Consider the following 16,026-nt stretch of genomic DNA (forward strand, 5'->3'; position numbering starts at 1 on the left):
TGTATGCATTTGTATGCGTTTTTTTAATGCGTTTTTTTGCGGGAAAAACGCGCTGCAAAAAAAAGCAAGTGTGAAACTAGCCTTAGATAGTCTTTCTGCATTGGGCCATCCTGCCAAAGGAACCAAATGTGCCTGTTTGCTAAATCTGTCAACCACTACCCAGACCACTGTTTTGCCATTGGAAGGAGGAAGATCAGTGATAAAATCCATGGATGAGTGAGCTCAAGGTCTATCCGGAATCGGCAACGGCACCAATTCCCTGGCTGGCCGGTCGGTCATGAGCACACGTCTCACAAGCAGACACAAACACGGTGATGTCAGAAGACATGGATGACCACCAAAACAGTCTAGCAATCTCTCCCAGGTGGCCACGACTCCCGGGTGTCCACTGAGAGCAGATTCGTGGAACTCCCAGAGCACCCTCAACCGATACTGAACTGGGACAAAGAGCTTGTTATCGGGACAGAGGAGCAAGAGTGTTAGAATCTGCTCAGTTTGTGACTATCCGCCACTTTCTTGTAGTGTTCTGGCTGCTGGTCTTTTTCCCTGGTGCTGGGTTTGCCTTTGGTCAGGTGATTGTATCACCCTTTATTAGCTTGCACCTGCCTCCCATTTCTTGCTGGATAACAGTGTTAATCCACTTGAAGTCTGACTAGGAGCCTTGCTTTGCTTTCTGTGTGTTTAATTAGTGCAGTTCTGGGACCTCCGGTTCTGCTAGTCTAAGTTTCTATTTTCAGTTTGTTTCTGCAGCCTTCTTTGTGTTTTCTGTTAAGAGGTGACCCTTATCTTTCAGGGACCCCCTTTCCCCTATCTATAGGTCTTCACTTGAGATTAGCCTACAATCGTTGGTGGGTCTATTCACAAGGAATGGATCTCCCACTCCATCGTAGGGCATCAGCCTAGTCACAGTGCAGAGTCAGTTTTCCCCCTCCTACTCTAGTCCTGGGCTGCAGAACCATAACAAAGAGATTGAGCCTCACAAATTTCAAGTTCCAATTTGGAGTACACCACTGCCACAACAACCCCATGCTGAAGAATGGAGGAAGGAGGTTCTGGAGATGATATCGGATCAAAGCTGTGAGATAAGGCATCAGCCTTGACATTCTTGGAACCAGGCCGAAACGTAATAGAAAAATGAAATTGTGGAAAAAAAGCAACTACCTCGCCTGTCTAAGAGTCAGACATTTGGCAGACTCAAAGTAAGACAGGTTCTTGTGGTCCATAATCACTGTGATCCGATGAACAGCCCCCTCCAAAAAATGCCTCCATTCTTCAAAAGCCAATTTTATGGCTAATAACTTCCGATTCCCGACATCATAATTTTTCTTCGCAGGAGAAAATTTCTTGGAGAAAAAGGCACAAGGTCTTAAGTTAGTCAAAGTATCGTGTCCCTGAGACAGCACCGCCCCCACTTCCACCTCCGATGTGTCCACCTCTACAATGAATGGTTGAGACGGATCGGGCTGGACCAACACAGGAGCAGACATAAAACATTTTTTCAATGTAGAAAAGACTTCAACTGCCAGAGACAACCAAATTTTAAAAATCAGCCCCCTTCAGTGAGAGGCTTGACCACCTGAGAAAACCCCTTATTAATTTTGCAATAGTAATTGGCAAAACCCAAAAAATGCTGAAGACCCTTGAGGTCTCTGGATTGATCGCAGTCAACAATGGGCTGTACTTTTCCAGGGACCATACGAAACCCATTGGCAGAAAAGATGAACCCCAGAAAGGACAGCTCTTGAACAAAAAGTGAACACTTCTCAGGTTTAGCAAACAGAGAGTTCTCCTGTAACCTATGAAGAACTGCCCGTAAATGACCCATGTGAGATTCTTTGTCAGATGAAAATATGAGAATGTCATCTAAATACTGTATACCACCATAAAGAGCCCAATGAAGTCAGAAAATACATCATTAATGAAATTTTGAAAAATAGCTGGCACGTTCATGAGACCAAAAGGCATGACCAAATTTTCAAACAAACCCTCAGAGGTTAGAAATGCAGTTTTCCACTCACCCCCCCTCCTGAATACAGATAAGATTATATGCTCCCCTGAGATCTAACTTGGAAAACCACTTATCCCCAGATAATTGGTTGTAAAGATTTGGAATAAGTGGAAGCGGATAGGTATTTCTCACCGTAATTTTATTTAGTTCCCGAAAATCGAGACATGGGCGTAAACCACCATCTTTCTTTTTGACAAAAAAGAATCCTGCAGCCACAGGAGGGACAGAGGGGCGGATGTGACCTTTACATAAGCTTTCTGAGGTATAATCTTTCATAGCGGTACGTTCCAGGCCGGAAAGATTGTACAAATTTTGCCTTAGAACATAATGGTGATGTGGTGGCAAGACCTCAGCCTCTTTTTCGGAAAACACGTCCTCAAAATTTTCAGGTACTCTGGAACACCCTCCAGATTAACAGATGACACAAGAACAGCAGAAAGACAACCATTTGAACAATTAGGACCCCATTTCACAATATCCCGAGATTCCCAGTCAGCAACAGGATTATGCACTTGTAACCAGGGACATAATGACAAACTCAAAAAAAAATACACATTACAAAGTCAAAATGGCAATAGAATAAATGTTTCTTCATGTAGTATAATACCATATATGCCATTAAAAGTGTTTCATGGAAATGCTAAAGACATATCGGCAATGCACATAGAGGACGAAGGAAAATAGCCGAGTTTACAACTCAAAATGTTTTTAAAAAATATTTTTCTTTATTGATACCCACATTCTTATATTATATTTTGTAAGGGTGGAAACAAATACACAGGGAACAAGAGAATGATGCAATACATTGGGGACATATAAAATTAGGTATTATCAAAACTGAGTACATTATTGCAGTACTAAGGAGTTAACCCCTTCCTGACCTGTGACACAGCGTATGCGTCATGAAAGTCGGTGCCAATCCGACCCATGACGCATATGCTGCGTCATGACTTCAAAGCCCCCCTGCGGGTCGGGTGACCGGGGTCACTGAAAGGTCACCCGACCCGCAGATACAGTGGGCTTTGTACTTCACCCCGGGGGGGTGGCTTAGCCCCCACGTGGCTACCATCTCTCTGATTGGCTGTTGAAAAGTGAAACAGCCAATCAGAGTGATAGTAATATTTCACCAATGAAAATTGATGAAATATTAAAATCCAGCCATGGTTGATGCTGCAGTAACATCGGACATGGCTGGAGACCCTAATCTGACCCCCCCACACCGCCTGGCGTGGGCGATCGGCCCCTGCCACGGACTGACGGCAGCGATTGGCTGCTGCCGTGACAATATGCTCCCCCTCCCCTTCCTTCCTCTCCCTCCGCAGTCCGATCACCCCCCTCACCTTCCACGGTGCCTCCGAGTCCTGCTCTTGCTCCTGGTGTCCCAACATCCTGGCTCATGGGCGCCACCATCTTGGAAAATGGCGGGCGCATGCGCAGTGCGATTGTAATATTTCACCAATGAAATTTGGTGAAATATTACAATCAAGCCATGGCCGATGCTACAATAGCATTGGTCATGGCTACAGACACCGAAGAGACCCCCCACACACTGACTGATGGCACCGATCGGCCGCCGCCACCGATTGACGGCACCGATCGGTCGCCGCAGTCATCATCTGCTTCCCTCCCCCTTCCCTCCGCTCCCCCCAGCCTTCCGATCCCCCCTCACCCTTCCTGGTACCTCCTGTCCCTCTGGCCGTCCCGGTGTTACGCATCATGGGCGCCGCCATCTTGGAAAAGGGCGGGCGCATGCACAGTCCGCCTGCCAGATTCTGCTGGCTGCAGGTTCATTCATTTATTTTGATCACTGTGATAAACTTTCACAGTGATCAAAATAAAAAAAAGTAAATAAACCCTCCGTTTATCACTCACATAGGTAGGGACAACTAATAAAATACAGAAAATATTTTTATTTTTCAGTTAGGGTTAGGGTTAGGGCTAGAGTTAGGCTTAGGGCTATGGCTAGGGATAGGGCTAGGGCTAGGGTTAGGGTTAGGGTTGGAATTAGGGTTAGGGTTAGAAATATGGTTAGGGTTAGAATTAGGGTTAGGGTTAGTATTAGGTTAGGGATAGAAATAGGGTTAGAGTTAGAATTAGGGTTAGGGTTGGAATTAGGGTTAGCGTTAGAATTAGGGTTGGGGTTAGGGTTGGAATTAGGGTTAAGATTAGGGTTAGGGGTGGGTTGGGGTTGGGATTATTGTTATGCTTGTGGTTAGGGTTAGAGTTGAGATTAGGGTTAGGGGTGTGTTGTGGTTAGGGTTGTGGTTAGGGTTATAACTAGGGTTGGGATTAGGGTTAGGGGTGTGTTGAGGTTAGGGTTGGAGTTAGAATTGAGGGGTTTCCACTGTTTAGACACATCAGGGGGTCTCCAAACGTGACATGGCGCCACCATTTATTCCAGCCAATTTTGAGTTCAAAAAGTCAAACAGTGCTCCCTCCATTCCGCGCCCTGACGTGTGCCCAAACAATGGTTTACCCCCACATATGTGGTATCAGCGTACTCAGGAAAAATTGCACATCTTTTGGGGTCTAATTTCTCCTGTTTCTCTTGGGAAAATAAAAAATTGGCTGCTAAAATAATTATTTTTGTGGAAAAAAAATTATTTTTTATTTTCAGAACTCTGCGTTATAAACTTCTGTGAAGCAATTGGGGGTCCAAAGTGCTCACCACACATCTAGATAAGTACCGTGGGCAGTCTAGTTTCCAAAATGGGGTCACTTGTGGGGGGTTTCCACTGTTTAAGCACATCAGGGGCTCTGCAAACGTAACATGACACCTGCAGACCAATCCATCAAGTCAGCATTTCAAAACGTCACTACTCCCCTTCCGAGCCCCGACGTGTGCCCAAACAGTGGTTTACCCCCACATATGGGGTACCAGCGTACTCAGGACAAACTGGACAACAACTTTTGGGGTCCAATTTCTACTGTTACCCTTGTGAAAATAAAAAATTGTGAGAGAAAAAATCATTTTTTGAGGAAAAAAAATTATTTATTTTCATGGCTCTGCGTTATAAACTTCTGTGAAAAACTTGGGGGTTCAAAGTGCTCACCACACATCTAGATTAGTTCCTTGGGTGGTCTAGTTTCCAAATTGGGGTCACTTGAGGGGGGTTTCCACTGTTTAAGTGCATGAGGGGCTCTGCAAATGTAACATGACACCCGCAGACCATTCCATCAAGTCGGCATTTCAAAACGTCACTACTTCCCTTCCAAGCCCCGATGTGTGCCCAAACAGTGGTTCTCCCCACATATGGGGTACCAGCGTACTCAGCAGAACCAGGATAACAACTTTTGGGGTCCAATTTCTCCTGTTACCCTTGTGAAAATAAAAATTAGCGAGCTAAAATATCATTTTTTGAGGAAAGAAAAATATTTTTATTTTCACAGATGTGCGTTATAAACTTCTGTGAAGCACCTGGGGGTTCAAAGTGTTCACTATGCATCTAGATAAGTTCCTTAGGGGGTCTAGTTTCCAAAATGGGGTCATTTTTAGGGGATCTCCAAAGTTTAGGCTCACAGGGGCTCTCCAAACACGACATGGTGTTCCCTAACGATTGGAGCTAATTTTCCATTTAAAAAGTCAAATGGGGCTCCTTCCCTTCTGAGCCTTGCCTTGCACCCAAACAGTGGTTCCCCCCAACATATGAGGTACCAGCATACTCAGGACAAACTGGACAACAACTTTTGGGTTCCAATTTCTCCTGTTACCCTCGTGAAAATAAAAAATAGCGGGCTAAAAAATCATTTTTGAGGAAAAAAATGATTTTTTTTCTCTGCTCTGCGTTAGAATCTTTTGGGAAGCATTTGGGGGTTCAAAGTGCTCACCACACATCTTGATAAGTTCCTTCGGGGGTCTAGTTTCCAAAATAGGGTCACTTGTGAGGGAGCTCCAATGTTTAGGCACACAGGGACTCTCCAAACGCGATATGGTGTCCGCTAACGATTGGAGCTAATTTTCGATTCAAAAAGTCAAATGGCACTCCTTCCATTCCGGGCCCTGTCGTGCGCCCAAACAGTGGTATATGACCACACATGAGGTATCGGTGTACTCAGGAGAAATTGACCAACAAATTTTATTATCCATTTTACCCTGTTGCCCATGTGAAAATGAAAAAAGTGAGGCTAAAATAAATTTTTTGTGAAAAAAGTCCTTTTTTTTTACGGATCAATTTGTGAAGCACCTGGGGGTTCAAAGTACTCACTATGCATCTAGATAAGTTCCTTGGAGGGTCTAGTTTCCAAAATGGGGTCACTTGTGGGGGAGCTCCAATGTTTAGGCACACAGGGACTCTCCAAACGCGACATGGCAACCGCTTAATATTCCGGCATATTTTCCATTCAAAAAGTCAAATGGCGCTCTTTCACATCTGAGCCCTGCCGTGCGCCCAAACAGTGGTTTATGACCACATATGAGGTATCGGTGTACTCAGGAGAAGTTGCTCAACACATTTTAGGATCCATTTTACCCTGCTGCCCATGTAAAAAAGGAAAAAACTGAGGCTAAATGAAAATTTTTGTGAAAAAAAAGTACATTTTTATGGATCAATTTGTGAAGCACCTGGGGGTTCAAAGTACTCACTATGCATCTAGATAAGTTCCTTGGAGGGTCTAGTTTCCAAAATCGGGTCACTTGTGGGGGAGCACCAATGTTTAGGCACACAGGTGCTCTCCAAACACAACATGGTGTCTGCTAAATATTCCTGCATATTTTCCTTTCAAAAAGTCAAATGGCGCTCCTTCCCTTCTGAGCCCTGCCGTGTGTCCAAATAGTGGTTTATGACCACATATGAGGTATCGGTGTACTCAGGAGAAATTGCCCAACAAATTTTAGGATCTATTTTATCCTGTTACCCATGTAAAAATGAAAAAATTGATGCTAAAAGAAAATTTTTGTTGGAAAAATTAAAATGTCCATTTTTTCCATCCATGTTGCTTTAGTCCCTGTGAAGCACCTGAAGGGTTAATAATCTTCTTGAATGTAGTTTTGAGTAGCTTGAGTGGTGCAGTTTTTAGAATGGTGCCACTTTTGGGTATTTTCTGCCATATAGACCCCTCAAAGTGACTTCAAATGTGAGATGGTCCCTAAAAAAATGGTTTTGTAAATTTTGCTGTAAAAATGAGAAATCACTGGTCAACTTTTAACCCTTATAACTTCCTAACAAAAAAAAATTTGTTTCCAAAATTGTGCTGATGTAAAGTAGACATGTGGGATCTGTTATTTATTAACTATTTTGTGTCACATAACTCTCTGGTTTAACAGAATAAAAATTCAAAATTTGAAAATTGCAAAATTCTCTAAATTTTTGCCAAATTTCCATTTTTTTCACAAATAAACGAAAAATTATTGACCTACGTTTACCACTAACATGAAGCCCAATATGTCACTAAAAAACAATCTTATAATCACTAGGATGCGTTGAAGCGTTCTTGAGTTATTACCTCATAAAGGGACACTGGTCAGAATTGCAAAAAATGGCCAGGTCATTAAGGTCAAAATAGGCTGGGTCATGAATGGGTTAACAGAATTGAAAAGAATTTGATGGTATAATGGAGGACTGCTGATTCAAATGCCACAATATATAGATATAAATGTGGATACTCAAATTCTAACATCAAATTCTTTTCAATTTTTTCAACTTCTTGGTACTGCAACGATGTACTCAGTTTTGATATGACCTAATTTTATCTGTCCCCAATGTATTGTGTCCTTCTCTTGTTCCCTGTATATTTGTTTCCATCCTTACCCACATTCTTATATTATATGTTGTATCAAAGAAAAAATTTTTTTTTTAAATTATTTTGGGTTGAAACCAGGAGAATCCCAACACCAGTTCCGCTGGAAGATTATCCAGAACATAACATGAAATTTGTTCTTGATGTAAGGAACCCACGTTGAGGAGAAACTCCTCAGAGACAAACTTAACAATATTCTCAACAGTGATATTTTATCAATGGCAATTATATGGATTGGGTTTTCAAGCCTAACTGTCCCTATCTTACAACTGAACACCAAGCTCGAGTCAATGAAGTTCATGGACGACCCACAGTCCACAAAAGCAGAAGTGGGTATGAAACCATCACCACAACAAAGTTCCACACCCAACAAAATCTTTTGAAATGAGGAAAAAAAGGTACCTGAGAGTCTGGGTGACCTCCTCGACAATCACCCAGGCATTTTCCCGGCAACTTGTTAGTCAGTGGGCAAGAGGGGCAGTCCTTTTTCCAATGTCAGGACTTCCACAATAAAAACATAGTCTCCCTCCATGTCGTCGCTTCCTCTGTTTCTCTTGAAGTTAGTGGCCCCAACCTCCATAGGTTCCATATATGGCATCACTTCAGATTTAGCAGGATGAAAAGGAACCTCTCGCTGAATTACTCCTCTCTCCTGCAACCTCCAATCCATACGAATAGCAAGAGTCATGGCCTCCTTCAAGGAGCTGAGTGCCGGATGGAGAGGCAGAGTGTCCTTAAGATGATCTGACAGTCCGCTCCTGATCTGACATCTTAGTCCAGGACAATACCATTCGGCAGTTAGCTTACCCTGGAGAGACCCATGATCGCGTCCTCTGCCAACTTGACCCCGTCTGGTTCATCAAAATTCAGTCCTAAAGCCTCAAAGAGCCTATCCACAGACACAGGTTCAGGGGCAGTAGCAGGAAAAGAAAAAGCCCAAGTTTAGGGACCCTCCTGGAGTAAAGAAATAATTATCCTCACCCATTGACTCTCATCACCAGAGGATCAGGGTCTAAGGGAGAAAAGCAGCATACAATTCTCCCTGATTGTACATAACTTCTCCTTTTCTCCAGAACAAGTATCTGGGAGCCTGACCATAGGTTCAGGAGAGTGTAAAAAGACATCCATTGGGTGCGAGTGCTTGCTGGTTGACTGTGTCATAGAACCCTGAAAAGACTTAACCATCTCAGTAAGTTCCCTATGAAGTTGATTATGGAAGTGGCCAGGGTTCTATGTTCCACAGACAAATCCTGCATCATTTGAGTCAAATTAGACATCTGATCCACAAGAGTACATAGCGGATCCATAGAGAGAGTGGAGGGAAAAAAATGTATGGCCAGTTAAAATGTCACGCTGCAGCACTGCAGGTAAATGCAGAGTAGGACAATCTCCACTAGATGGCAGCAGAGTGGAGAGATGGCTGGGATCCGGCTTAGAGCAGACCAGCAGCACACAGCGAGGCTACAACCAGGTGGCAGCAGAATAGTCAGACAAGCCTGGTCGATACCAGAGAGTAGCGTAGTACCAAAGGGAATCCCACAAGCAGAGTCAGAGGAGCGCGAAAAGGTCAATACTGGTCCGTAGCAGAAGTACCAGAAGAAGTGCTCTGTCAGTGATTAATGATTGGAAGGATGGCAGTGGTACCAGGGGCAGAGTCAGGGAGATGACCAATGCTAGGGACGGTGGAGAGGAGGTGGAAGACAATGTTGCTCAAGCATAAGGGGAGTCCATCCCAGGCTCCCATGGAGCTAGTTGCCAACAGTCAGTCCCGCCATGGGCTGCTTACGACCTAAATCACCTCCCTGCCAGGAAGGCTAGGAGACATGCCTGCAAGCTGCCCTAGCCAAACTTGAGGCAGGAGACAAAGCCTCCTATGAGACCTCCACAGCAGCGGCAATAGCAGAAGGTCACAATGCAGATGCAGGACATCAGCAGAAGTGCGAGCACCAACAACAAATGCTTCAACTACAACTCAATCTCCAGCTACAGACACAAGCCAGTCATGAGTCCCAGGTCTCGAAGCTACGGGCAGAGGACTTCACTGTGCTGGAGAAAGGAGGGGACACTTATGAACACTTTCTTACTGGCATTTGAATAAACTTACCATCAGCACTGTGAAGGATGGGGAGAGGTAATGGCAGCTTGCAGTCATTCTGTAAGCATGTGTAGCTGCAACAAGACCCCTGGCTTCGCAGGTGGTCCCATCTTTTAGCTGCAAAGTCAGAATTCACACCACCACCAGCTAGCTTGAATCATGATACTACAGTAAGACAACTTGTGGATTCAAACACTATGCGGTCTGCTTTAAGTCAGCTATGGTTCCATAAGGAGTTCTGGAGATACAATATGTCCTAGCTGTACATTGTGTATATTTTCATGATCTCTGGATCGGACAGAATGCCTTCCAGTGTCTCAACCCGTTCTCACACCCAGGTCTATGGAAATACATAGAACAGCTACTAGAAACAAGGTAGTAAAGCTATGTTTGGCCTTTATGTGTAGCAGGAGCCTGGCCAGATTTGATGGCGCTAGAGCCGTCACCCTAGGACCATCCAGAAAAGAGTTATGATCCGCTCTCCTTTCCCCATGGGCATAATACTACTCAGACAACACAAGTTAAGGGAAAAACAGTGTGGCAATACTTCAGCGAGCCACAAAACAGGCAAATAACACATAGATCTGTGCCAGCAAAATGCCCAAGTGTCTGGTAAATTAGCTCTCTAATCTCCTTAGTGGGATCTGTTTGCAATTTAATGTACATGGTAGTGTCATTGAGTTGTCACATCACTACTTGAACATAACAGACACTTATAGGCTACACTAACCGGGGAGTCATTGACACCAAAACACAGGAGTTTCTTACCATTTTACATACTACCTAAGGTACACCAGCGGCTTGATTGTCCCCTAGGACGCCCCATTGTGGCATCTACGGACTCTATATTCTAGCCGTTATCTATTTTTCTGGAGAACATTCTTACTTCATTGATACATAAATTACCATCTTTTCTGTTGGAGGCAGGTGATTTTCTACAGAACATTCATAATCTTGGACCTATACCAAAAGAATCCATTCTTGTCTCATTTGACTTAAGACTTATATACATCTCTTCCTCATTTACAAGGCATTAACTGTGTCCGTCTATTGGAGGCCTCTAACACTAATCCCAACCTCATTGAATTGATTGTAGATCTGTTATCTCTGGTGCTGACCAAAAACTTCTTCATGTTTGAAGAAAACTTTTATCTACAGACCAAAGTGACCGCGATGGGCTCAAACATGTCACTGCTATATGCAAATACTTATATGGCCATGTTCAAAGATGACATTGTCTACCCTGATCCTCTCTTCCAATCTCATTGTATCATCTGGAAGAGATATATAGATGACATTTTTTCTATTTGGACTGGCACACCCCAATTCCTCGATTGCTTCTTCCAAAAACTCAATTCATCATGGCCTGGTTTATCTTTCACCATCACTAGTAACACAAGTCAAGTTAATTTCCTGGACATGTTGATTCTCAAAGATGAGCACGGTATAAATTTAGAAGTGATCTCTATACAAAACCTACAGACAAAAACAGTTTACTTCACTTCAACAGTCTCCACCCTATATCCATAAAGAAATCAATCCCTAGGTCACAGGTTAAGAGATTGCTGAGGATTGTACCGAATCCATCAAATTATACTTCAAGAAGGGATGAAATGTATCTGAAATTTAGGGAAAGGGGCTATCCACCTAACATATTGACTGATGCTATGACACCCTCTACTAGTACACAACGTTCAGTTGATAAACGCATACCCTTCGTACATATGTATCATCCGTATGTACATATACTACATCGCACCATAAGGAGACACTGGGGCCTGCTCCAAATGGCATATCCGAGTATCCCAGAATTCGGGCAACCCTTTTTACCCTGTTACAAGTGATCCCCCAGCATTCGGGCTTCCTTGATCAAAGCTGACATTGTTTCCAAAGGAAGCGTCACTATACAACATTTTCTCCATGATCCTAGAACAGGAACTTTTCCCTGTTTGCATTGCAACCAGTGCAACAATGTGATTAAGGATAACACATTTTTTCATACCCACTTGAGTAAAAAGTATAGCATCAAAGATTATTCCACATGTGACAGCTCTTATGTGATTTACCTGATCAAGTGCCCTGTGGCCTTTTTTATATATTGGCGAGATGACACAACCTATTAACCTCTTTCTATCATATGACGTACTATCCCGTCCATGTGCCTGGGACTTAATTCCCGGGGACAGGATAGTACGTCATAGCGATCAGCGGCGGTCGTGGGGTGAGCGCCGCTGATCGCGGCCGGGTGTCAGGTGATTATCACAGCTGACACCCGGCACTATGTGTCAGGGGCAGTCACGGACTGCCCCTGACACGTTAACCCCTGGCACACTGCGATCAAACATGATCACAGTGTACCAGGGGTTTAGGAAGCATAGGCAGGGAGGGGGCTCCCTCCGTGCTTCTCTCAGCCCCCCGGAGCAGTGCGATGTGCTGCGCTGCTCCGGGGTCCTCCTTCCCTGCCGGTCCCCGGATGCAATATGGCGACGGAGACCTGCAGGGAGCCGGTTTCCTCACTGTCTGCTGAGCGCAGGCATGAGGAAGCCTGCTTCAATGCCTGTGCCAGATCGCTGATCTGTCACAGTGACCTGTGATATGACAGATCAGCGATCTGTCACATGACAGTGATGTCCCCACTGGGATAGTATAATAAAGTTTAAAAAAAGTGTAAAAATAATTTATAAAAAATCGATAAATAAATAAAAAAAATATTCCCTAATAAATTCATTTTTTGGAAATAAAGAAAACAATAAAAATACACATATTAGGTATTGATGTGTCCGTAACGACTCGCCCTATAAAACTGTCCCATTAGCTAATCCCTTAAGCGAACCCCTTAAAAAATAAAAACAAAAAACAAAGCAAAAAATAATGCTTTATTATCATACCACCGAACAAAAAGTCCAATAACGCGCGATCAAAAAGCCGGATATAAATAACCATGGTACCACTGAAAACGTCATCTTGTCATGCAAAAAACAAGCTGCCACACAGCATCATCAGTGAAAAAATAAAAAAGTTATAGCTCACAGAATAAAGCGATGCAAAAATAATTATTTTTTATATAAAATTGTTTTCATTGCATAAAAGCGCCAAAACATAAAAAAGACTTAAATGAGGTATCGCTGTAATCATACTGACCCGAAGAATAAAACCGCCTTATCAATTATACCACACACGGAACGGTGTAAACGCACCCCCCAAAAGAAATTATTGAAATGCTGGTTTTTGTTCATTCTGCGTCCCAAAAATTGGAATAAAAAGAGATCAAAAAATATCACGTTCATGAAAATGGTACCAATAAAAACGTCAACTCGTGCTGCAAAAAATAAGACCTCACATGACTCAGTGGGTCAAAATATGGAAAAATTATAGCTCTTAAAATGTGATGATGCAAAAACTATTTTTATAATAAAAAGCGTCTTTTAGCGTGCGACAGCTGCCAAACAGAAAATCCCACCATAAATAGTAAAACAAACCCCCCTTAACCACCCCCTTAGTTAGGGAAAAATAATAAAATAAAAAAAATGTATTTATTTCCATTTTCCCATTAGGGTTAGGGTTAGGGCTAGGGCTAGGATTAGGGCTAGGGTTAGGGCTAGGGTTAGGGCTGAGATTAGGGTTAGGGGTGTGTTGGGGTTAGGGTTCGAGTTAGAATTGGGGGGTTTCCACTGTTTGGGCACATCAGGTGCTCTCCAAACGTAACATGGTGTCTGATCTCAATTCCAGCCAATTCTGCGTTGAAAAAGTCAAATGGTGCTCCTTCCCTTCCAAGCTCTGCCATGCGCCCAAACAGTGTTTTACCCCCACATATTGGGTATCAGCCTACTCAGGACAAATTGAAAAACAACATTTGGCATCCAATTTCTCTTGTTAACCTTAGAAAAATAAAAAATTGGGGGCAAAAATATCATTTTTGTTGAAAAAAATATGATTTTATTAATTTCACGCTCAGGCATTATAAACTTCTGTGAAGCACTGGGGGGTTCAAAGTGCTCATCACACATCTAGATAAGTTCCTTAGGGGGTCTAGTTTCCAAAATGGGGTTACTTGTGGGGGTTTTTCACTGTTTAGGTACATCAGGGGCTCTCCAAAGGCAACATGACTCCCGCAGACCATTCCATCAAAGTCTGCATTCCAAAACGTCACTGCTTCCCTTCTGAGCCCTGACGTTTGCCCTTACAGTAGTTTTCTCCCACATACGGGGTATCAGCATACTCAGGACAAATTGGACAACAACTTTTGGGGTCCAATTTCTCCTGTTACCCTTGGGAAAATAAAAAATTGGGGACTAAAAGATCATGTTTGTGGAAAAAATATAATTATTTTATTTTCATGCCTGGGCATTATAAACTTCTGTGAAGCACTGGGGGATTCAAAGTGCTCACCACACATCTATGTCAGCAACGCTCCCCGTTCCGCTGTTCCCGCTCCCGCTGCCATACTGACCACCTCCGCTTCTGGTCCGACTCGCTCCTCTGACGCGTCCTGGACGCGTGCCCCCGCTCTCCTCGCTTTCCGGCGGCCGGCGTCCCGACGCACTCCTCCACTTCCCTCGGCCGCGCGCACTATGCCTCTGCGCACGCGCCGGGGGGTTAAGCCGCGCGCCTCTGCCATCAGCCACCCGCCTGGCGTGACCTGACCCGGACTAGCCTCCTGACCTATCAGAGCCCGCCACCAGGTATTTCAGGCCGCCCTCCCTCAGTGGAGGCGCCTGACTATTGAGTTACCTCTCTTATGTCTAGGCCGCGCTCTCTGCTGCTAGTTTCTTGCAAGCTTGCGCGCTGGTTAACCCCTTGTGTCTTGTACCTCTTCTTCCTGATAATCCCTGTGTCTCCCGCCTGTGTCTCCTGTGTTCCCCCTGAGACTCCTGCCTGTGCCTCCTGGTAACCCCTGTGTCTCCTTCCCTTTTCAGTTTGCCTCTTCCTGGTTCCCGCCATCCTCTTCCGTCCTTCTCCACCTCCCTCAGCTTCTGGACCCTGGTCTTCCTGGCTCCTCTCCGGATCTTCCTCTGCTCCTCATCATCTGCTCACCCTCCTGAGCCGACCCCTGGTCCTGGCTGCCGTGGCGCTTGAACTTCCCGAGTCTGTTCCCTAACGGTCCCTGTATAGGGGTCGGTCCACTTGGTGCGCTCGCTCGGGGAGGGCTCGGCGTCACGGCCCAGAGGGTCCACTCTCGCCACCGTCATCCGCAGCGTAACAATGTAGATAAGTTCCTAAGGGGGTCTAGTTTCCAAAGTGGGGTCACTTGTGGGGGGTTTCCACTGTTTAGGTACATCAGGGGCTTTCCAAATGCAACATGACAACCGCAGACCATTCCATCAAAGTCTGCATTCCAAAACGTCACTACTTCCCTTCCGAGCCCCTACGTGTGCCCATACAGTAGTTTTCTCCCACATATGGGGTGTCAGCGTGCTCAGGACAAATTGGACAACAACTTTTGGGGTCCAATTTCTCCTGTTACCTTTGGGAAAATAAAAAAATTGGGGACTAAAAGATCATGTTTGTGGAAAAAATTAGATTTTTTTATTTTCACGCCCAGGCATTATAAACTTCTGTGATGCCCTTGGAGGTTCAAAGTGCTCACCACACATCTAGATAAGTTCCCTGGGGGGTCTAGTTTCCAAAGTGGTGGATTTGTGGGGGATTTCCACTGTTTAGACACATCAGGGGCTTTCCAAACACGGCATGGCGTCCAATCCCAATTCCAGCCAAAAAAGTCAAATGGCGCTGCTTCCCTTCCGAGCTTTGTCATGCGCCCAAATAGTCGTTTAACCCCACATAAAGGGTATCAGCGTACTCAGGACAAATTGCACAATAACTTTAAGGGGGGCCTGTTACCCTTGGAAAAATACAAATTGTGGGTGAAAAGATCATTTTTGTGGAAAAAATATGATTTTTTAATTGTACAGCTGTACGTTATAAACTTCTCTGAAGCAGTTAGGGGTTCAAAGTTCTCACCACACATCTAGATAAGTTCCTTGGGGGGTCTAGTTTCCAAAATGGGGTTATTTGTGGGGGGTTTCAACTGTTCCTTCCCTTCTGAGCTCTGCCATGCGCTGAAACAGTGGTCCCCCCCACATATCAGGTATCAGCGTACTCAGGACAAATTGCACAATAACTTTTGCAGCCCAATTTCTCCTGTTACCCTTTGTAAAATAAAAAAAATGGATCTGTAGTAATTTTT

The sequence above is a fragment of the Dendrobates tinctorius genome, unplaced genomic scaffold (assembly GCF_039654945.1).
Source record: "Dendrobates tinctorius isolate UK_male_01 unplaced genomic scaffold, ASM3965494v1 ptg000150l, whole genome shotgun sequence".
NCBI classification, from domain to species: Eukaryota; Metazoa; Chordata; class Amphibia; order Anura; family Dendrobatidae; genus Dendrobates; species Dendrobates tinctorius.